General features: G+C 51.1%; 1 pseudogene; it reads left to right on the plus strand.

Annotated features, from left to right (window-relative positions):
• The first annotated feature begins 6327 nt into the window (after positions 1 to 6327).
• LOC149442504 (U2 spliceosomal RNA) lies at positions 6328 to 6442 on the plus strand (annotated as a pseudogene).
• Positions 6443 to 8400: the final 1958 nt, after the last annotated feature.

Below are 8400 nucleotides of genomic sequence, written 5' to 3' on the forward strand. Positions count from 1 at the left end.
GCCAAAATAACGTACTATAAAAACCACCTATGTAGTCAGCTGGTCTCTGCCTTTGTGCGCCAACGTCCATCCTCAGACACTGTGGGCCCTGTGCGCTCGCGTTCCGCTGCCATGGCAGCAGGGGAGGGGTGGGGTGGTAGGAGCAGTGGCAGCTCCACCAGCAGCGGCTGCCTCAGTCTGCAGTCGATGATGAGTAGCTTTCTTCACCAGCGCAGTGAGGAAACTACTAACCAGCCGCAGCAGCAGCAGCAGCAGCATCAGGTGGACCTGGAGCAGGACCTCAAACAACAGGCTTGGGCCTACTTGGACAGCACCCTGCCAACCGAGGTAGACAATCCCCTTGACTACTGGTCAACGAAACTTGACCTTTGGCCCCAACTAGCTGAATTTGCCCTTGAAAGGCTGTCATGCCCGGCCAGTAGCGTGGCATCGGAGCGCGTGTTTAGTGCGGCAGGAGGTATTGTAACTCCGCGGAGGACACGACTGTCCACCCAAAGTGTGGAGAGACTCACGTTTGTGAAAATGAATCAGGCGTGGATTAGTCTGGATTTCAAACCACCCGTTCCTGACACAACTGACTAAATCCGCCATGAATCATGCCTCAAACATGTGCCACTTTGAGGTCTCCTCACACACTGCTGGTGTGTAGAATTTTTTGACATAGGGTGCTGGCAGATTACGGGCCTCCTATAGCTGCTGCCAGGCCCCTAATCTGCCATAGGCCCCTATATACCGCCTCCTCATGCTGCTGCCAGGTCCAGAGTCTGTCATGGGTCCCTGTACGGCCTCCCATTGCTGCTGTCTCCATCGCCACACTCTGCCATGTGCCACTTTCAGGTCTCCTCACACACTGCTGGTGTGTAGAATTTTTTGACATAGGGTGTTGGCAGATTACGGGCCTCCCATTGCTGCTGCCAGGCCCCTAATCTGCCATGGGCCCCTATATACCGCCTCCTCATGCTGCTGCCAGGTCCAGAGTCTCTCATGGGTCCCTGTACGGCCTCCCATTGCTGCTGTCTCCATCGCCACACTCTGCCATGTGCCACTTTCAGGTCTCCTCACACACTGCTGGTGTGTTGAATTTTTTGACATAGGGTGCTGGCAGATTACGGGCCTCCCATAGCTGCTGCCAGGCCCCTAATCTGCCATGGGCCCCTATATACCGCCTCCTCATGCTGCTGCCAGGTCCAGAGTCTCTCATGGGTCCCTGTACGGCCTCCCATTGCTGCTGTCTCCATCGCCACACTCTGCCATGTGCCACTTTCAGGTCTCCTCACACACTGCTGGTGTGTAGAATTTTTTGACATAGGGTGCTGGCAGATTACGGGCCTCCCATAGCTGCTGCCAGGCCCCTAATCTGCCATAGGCCCCTATATACCGCCTCCTCATGCTGCTGCCAGGTCCAGAGTCTGTCATGGGTCCCTGTACGGCCTCCCATTGCTGCTGTCTCCATCGCCACACTCTGCCATGTGCCACTTTCAGGTCTCCTCACACTGCTGGTGTGTAGAATTTTTTGACATAGGGTGCTGGCAGATTACGGGCCTCCCATTGCTGCTGCCAGGCCCCTAATCTGCCATGGGCCCCTATACCGCCTCCTCATGCTGCTGCCAAGTCCAGAGTGTGTCATGGGTCCCTGTACGGCCTCCCATTGCTGCTGTCTCCATAGCCACACTCTGCCATGTGCCACTTTCAGGTCTCCTCACACTGCTGGTGTGTTGAATTTTTTGACATAGGGTGCTGGCAGATTACGGGCCTCCCATTGCTGCTGCCAGGCACGTAATCTGCCATGGGCCCCCGTACCGACTCCTCATGCTGTGACGTTGCAACAAGGTGGAATTCAACCCTACATATGTTAGACCGCCTTTACGAACAGCGAAAGGCCATCACCGATTTCCTGATGTTAAAAGCGGATAAAGGTACTCCCTGTGTAACTTAGATGTCAGCCATTGGCAGCTCATGCGTGACACCTGCGCTTGCTCAGGCCCTTTGAGGAGGCCACGCTATTCGTGAGTCGCCAGGACTATGGGATGAACGACGTCATTCCTCTGTTGCACGTCCTTGAACAAATGCTGTTAACAATGGCTGGTCAGGGTGCGGTAGACGTGGCGCACAGATCTCAACGCCACATGACCCCTGTGGGGGCAGGACAGGAAGAAGAGGAGGAGGTAGAGGAGGACATTGGTGCTCAGGAATTATTCAGTGAAATGGGTGGTTTTTCCACTCAGCGGACAGGAGTGGAGGAGCAGGAGCATCTGGTAGAGGAGGAGGAGGAGGAGACAGAGGACCCAGACGCACCGTGGCAGTATGCTGTGGAGATGGAGGCAGGGAGTCCCTCGCATTCCTTGGCACAAATGGCCCATAGCATGCTCGGTTGCTTGCGTAGCGACAGCCGAATAATAACCATCAGACAGAGGGATGACTTTTGGCTGTCCACCTTGTTGGACCCTCGCTACCGTTCAAAAATGGTGGCCTTTTTCACACCTGCTGAGAGGGAGGCCAAAATAACGTACTATAAAAACCACCTATGTAGTCAGCTGGTCTCTGCCTGTCTGCGCCAACGTCCATCCTCAGACACTGTGGGCCCTGTGCGCTCGCGTTCCGCTGCCATGGCAGCAGGGGAGGGGTGGGGTGGTAGGAGCAGTGGCAGCTCCACCAGCAGCGGCTGCCTCAGTCTGCAGTCGATGATGAGTAGCTTTCTTCACCAGCGCAGTGAGGAAACTACTAACCAGCCGCAGCAGCAGCAGCAGCAGCAGCATCAGGTGGACCTGGAGCAGGACCTCAAACAACAGGCTTAGGCCTACTTGGACAGCACCCTGCCAACCGAGGTAGACAATCCCCTTGACTACTGGGCAACGAAACTTGACCTTTGGCCCCAACTAGCTGAATTTGCCCTTGAAAGGCTGTCATGCCCGGCCAGTAGCGTGGCATCGGAGCGCGTGTTTAGTGCGGCAGGAGGTATTGCAACTCCGCGGAGGACACGACTGTCCACCCAAAGTGTGGAGAGACTGACGTTTGTGAAAATGAATCAGGCGTGGATTAGTCTGGATTTCAAACCACCAGTTCCTGACACAACTGACTAAATCCGCCATGAATCATGCCCCAAACATGTGCCACTTTCAGGTCTCCTCACACTGCTGGTGTGTTCCATTTTTTGTCATAGGGTGCTGGCAGATTACGGGCCTCCCATAGCTGCTGCCAGGCCCCTAATCTGCCATGGGCCCCTATACCGCCTCCTCATGCTGCTGCCAAGTCCAGAGTCTCTCATGGGTCCCTGTACGGCCTCCCATTGCTGCTGTCTCCATCGCCACACTCTGCCATGTGCCACTTTCAGGTCTCCTCACACTGCTGGTGTATTCCATTTTTTGTCATAGGGTGCTGGCAGATTACGGGCCTCCCATAGCTGCTGCCAGGCCCCTAATCTGCCATGGGCCCCTATACCGCCTCCTCATGCTGCTGCCAGGTCCAGAGTCTGTCATGGGTCCCTGTACGGCCTCCCATTGCTGCTGTCTCCATCGCCACACTCTGCCATGTGCCACTTTCAGGTCTCCTCACACTGCTGGTGGGTTCCATTTTTTGTCATAGGGTGCTGGCAGATTACGGGCCTCCCATAGCTGCTGCCAGGCCCCTAATCTGCCATGGGCCCCCGTACCGACTCCTCATGCTGCTGCCAGGCCCGTAATCTGTCATGGGCCCCTGTTGTCGCTTGTTGGCATATTCCGCTCGTTCAGATGCTCCTTCTCCTGCTACTCCTCTTCACGGATTCCGTCAGCAGTCTTTCTTGGAATCCGTTTCCAAGAGACAACAGTTTGCGAGCACGCACCAGACGGTGCAGAAACTGAACGTCCTCCTGTCCAAGTTGCTGCTGCCAGGCTCGTAATCTGTCATGCGCCCCTGTACCGCCTCCTCATGCTGCTGCCAGGTCCAGAGTGTGTCATGGGCCCCCGTACCGACTCCAAATGCTGCTGCCAGGCCCGTAATCTGTCATGGGCCCCTGTACCGCCTCCCCATGCTGCTGCCAGGTCCAGATTGTGTCATGGGTCCCTGTACGGCCTCCCATTGCTGCTGCCAGGCCTGTAATCTGCCATGGGCCCCCGTACCGACTCCTCATGCTGCTGCCAGGCCCGTAATCTGCCATGGGCCCCTGTACCGCCTCCTCATGCTGCTGCCAGGTCCAGAGTGTGTCATGGGTCCCTGTACGGCCTCCCATTGCTGCTGTCTCTATCGCCACACTCTGCCATGTGCCACTTTCAGGTCTCCTCACACTGCTGGTGGTTTCCATTTTTGTCATAGGGTGCTGTATGGCCTCCCATTGCTTCTGCCTCCACCGCCACACTGTGGCTCCACACTCTGGTTTTGGCCCCGTGACTGCCCAAATGAGTGAAGTGTGCGGTGATTCTAAGATCGACGGCACTCATCTGCATGTCATACTGCCTGACAGTATTATTTCTCTTCCCCAGCAGACTCCAAGGGCATTTAAATTAAAGGTACAGTGTTCAGCACTAATATTAAGTCTCTCTGAAGCCTAGAAACACCCTTTTTTAAGTTAAATTCACAGCGAATATATTCGACTCGAATCGAAATTTTTCCACGAATTCGCCGAATCAGTCGAATCGAATTTTTGAATACTTCGCTCATCTCTATTCGTTATGTTGACCCAGTTTGTTTTTCGCATTCATTTCATATCTTTGGCATTTGTTTCATATATTCATTGGTCTGGGTAGATTTGAAACATTTTGCAGTTTTTCCAGAAGATTGCTATATATTGAGTACATTGGATCCGACGGATTTGAATAAGTAAGATTCAGTATTTTTGGACACTAGTCCAACCTACCAACAGAAATGGCATGAGATGATTTGACCATATCAACTGGCATAATGTGCATCCAAGTACAGGAATGGAACAATATTCAGATCCATTCATTATCTGAATCTGAATTATCTAACAGATTCGAAAATTGAATTCATTTATTGATTCCAATAATTTCCCAACTACTATCGCATCATGTGACATCATCTGTATGAAACAACTGCATTTGTTATTTTCGTTATAACTTTTTTTTCAGTTTTGTTAGCCATCCAGAGATTCACATACATCTTTGTTATTGTAACCAATGCCCTTAATTGTAATGATCACCCATCAGTTGCATTCATACAGTAGATATTGCCTATTTGTAGCACATATATTGCCAGGAATGTCTTTTTGTGTCTATGTATTGTCAAGTCAGTGCTGTGGGTTTAGAAGACCATATTCCATGTCACAATCAAACTGTGCTAATCTTATCTATTTGTCTCTTGCTTAAGTGGGAGATATTGGTAAGGAGTTATACAATGAATCATCAATAAATTGAAATAAATTACTACTTACTACCTGATCACTAGATCTGAGGTCTGAATGGATGGATTTTGTGCTGATAGCAAACAAGTATAAGAAAGAGTAAACTCTAAACCCTATACTAGGGGTAATGCTAGTTACAGAGAGTTATACCACAATAACACTTAGCAGCACATTGGGACGCAGATCTGGTGTTGAAGAACTCAGGATAAAGTTCTTCCAAATACTGTAAAGGTACCTGCATTGGTACCTACATGGTCAACACTGTTCATCTCTATTAAGGTGTAGTGGGGGTTAGCCAGTGGCCTCTCACTGACTCCTGTGAAGACAGTTGACCTCTTTCTGTTTCTTTTTAGCAGCACGACAAAATAAATATTTGCAGCCTTTTTCCTGAAATCAGACAGTAGGCTCAGTCAGTGTCAATAGAATTCTCTAGTACTAAGGAATACTGTTCCTCTCTCCATCCCAGATGTGGTGTTAAGCAGCCTGTGAGCAACCGGATGCACAATCTGCCTCTCAAAATGTCCTCCTCAAGTCTTCTGAGCCCAGGAGCAAGCCTTCCCTTTTCCCTTCCCACGGAGTTCCAGTGAACCTGGGAAATCTAGTCCCTCCACCCAGTTCACAAAGCAGACTTAGTCTATATGGAACTACTCTCCCACAATCCTCAGTTCCTCCCAACACTCACAGCAGTTCAAGCAGTCCACATTCTCTTCCTCTGCATGGCGGACAGGCTTTAACAGGCTACACAAAGCTCTGTAATGATCGTCTGCTTTTACAGTTGTGTCTGTCCCTCTGTAAGCTCTGATTCTTACACACTGAACAATTAACCACAGCTTTGATTCTGACAATATTAATACTTTACTCCCTGATGTGCATTCACACAAATCTCACAAACCCTGTTACTGGTTGTTGAAACACTAGCAGACTCCAGCTCCCTAACAAAAAGGAGCCTTGAGCAGGAAGATGACACATTCAGTAGGAGTAGTAATACTGCTGTCGCTTCTCGGCCTTTTGGCTAAGATCAAGTGTAGTATCTGTTCTTATCAGTGTCCAGTGGGGGTGCTACCGACCATTCTAGTTTACGGGGATGGTTGTTGTACAGTACCCTCACTGGTATGATGGGGGTCCGGAAGGCTAGTACCGGAGGGACAGAAACCAGGGAGCGCCATGATTCGTTCTGGGGCCTTGGGAGTAATTCCTCTGGGGAGACCGGAAAGACCCAGTTCCTCCTGGTTTGAGCATGCTACCTTGGTCTGGCCTGGGGCTGAGGAGGCAAAAAGTCCGCAAACTCAGTGCCCCCTGAGGAGACGCGCTCAGGGGTGTCACTAGTAACACTTGGGTGTGGGACCCCACGGTGTGAAGATGACACATGGCCACTGTTTTTACACTCTTTTTTGCACAGCGCCCTAAGGACCAGGTCTTTTGGCTAAGTCCAGGGCAATTTTTGCTACAGGCCTCAGGGCCTGGTCTGTGCACTATTAGGCACGGTACCACTTTTTTATTTTTATTCTATTTATTTATATCACTCCCACGTTTTGTCACTTTTTGCTTTCTTATGTGTGTGTTTTTCACGGATGGAGGGTGTGGGTCCTCGGGCCTTACCTGAAGTCTAGGGGGAGGATGTGTGGCCATACGGTTCCTTCCTCCCCTGATCCCTAGGGGGTTTTCTCTTCGGGAGAACCCCCTTGCCTAGTACTGGATGTCCGGCTTCGGCTGGGCATAAGGAACGGTGGTCCACCAGGCCTTTTGGCCAGGAGGACCAAATGGGAACCTTGTCCCTGTCAGGAGCTTCGTGCCCCGGGGGATCGGGTGAACGGTCCAACCCTTTCGGGGGTAGGACAAACACACCCCTAAGTGCACGTTTTTCGTGTGTGTGTTTCTGCACTTGCACTTTTTTGCGGACACTTACGGGTTTTTTCGTTACAGTTCCACGTTTGCGGACTTAAAATAAAAAAAAAAAAAAAAAAAAATCTGTTCTTATCAGTGTCCAGTGGGGGTGCTACCGACCATTCTAGTTTACGGGGATGGTTGTTGTACAGTACCCTCACTGGAATGATGGGGGTCTGGATGGCTATTACGGGGAGGACAGAAACCGGGGAGCGCCATGATTCGTTCTGGGGCCTCGGGAGTAATTCTCCTTTGGAACGTCTGAAGGACCCAGTTGCCTCCTGATTTGGACGGTCTACCTTGGTCTGGCCTGGGGCTGGGAAGGCAGAGAGTCCGCAAACTAGGTGCCCCCTGAGTAGTCGCCTCAGGGGTGCTCTGAGTAACACTTGGGTGTGGGACCCCATGCTGTGAATGAGCACATGGTCACCGAGTTTTACACTTTTTGCACTGCGCCTCTAGGACCGGGCCTTTTGGTCAAGTTCTGGGCAATTTTTTTGCTACAGGCCTCAGGGTCTGGTCAGTGCACAATTTGGGCACGACACTTTTTATTATTTTTATAGATTTATTTAATTATTTATTTATTTATTTTTCCTCACCCCACGTTTGTCACCTTTTACTTTTGTGTGTGTTTTTCTCACAGGATGGAGGGTGTGGGTCCTCGGGCCTACCCTGACGTCTAGGGGGAGGATGTGTGGCCATACGGTTCCTTCCTCCCCTGTCCCTAGGTGTTTTTCTCTTCGGGAGAACCCCCTGACCTAGTACTGGATGTCCGGCTTCGGCTGGACATAAGGAACGGTGGTCCACCAGGCCTTTTGGCCAGGAGGACCAAATGGGAACCTTGTCCCTGTCAGGAGCTTCGTGCCCCGGGGGATCAGGGTAACGGTTCAACCCCTTCGGGGGTAGGACAAAAGCACACCCTTAAGTGCACTTTTTGTGTGGTGTTTTGCACTTGCACTTTTTTGTGAACACTTACGGGTTTTTTCGTTATAGCTGCACGTTTGCGGACTAAAAAAAAAAAAAAAAAAAAAAAAAGTAATACTGCTGTCGCCCTTTTGGCCACTTCTCGGCCTTTTGGCTAAGATCAAGTGTAGTATCGACCTTGCCTTTAGGGGTGTCCCGGCTTCCAGCTAGGACGTTGAGAAACACTTGAATCTATCCAAGCCATTTGGTCTGTGTGGGGT

This window comes from Staurois parvus, unplaced genomic scaffold (genome assembly GCF_062004578.1).
Source record: "Staurois parvus isolate SC_StPar_1 unplaced genomic scaffold, SC_StPar_1.0 ptg000884l, whole genome shotgun sequence".
In the NCBI taxonomy this organism is placed as follows: Eukaryota; Metazoa; Chordata; class Amphibia; order Anura; family Ranidae; genus Staurois; species Staurois parvus.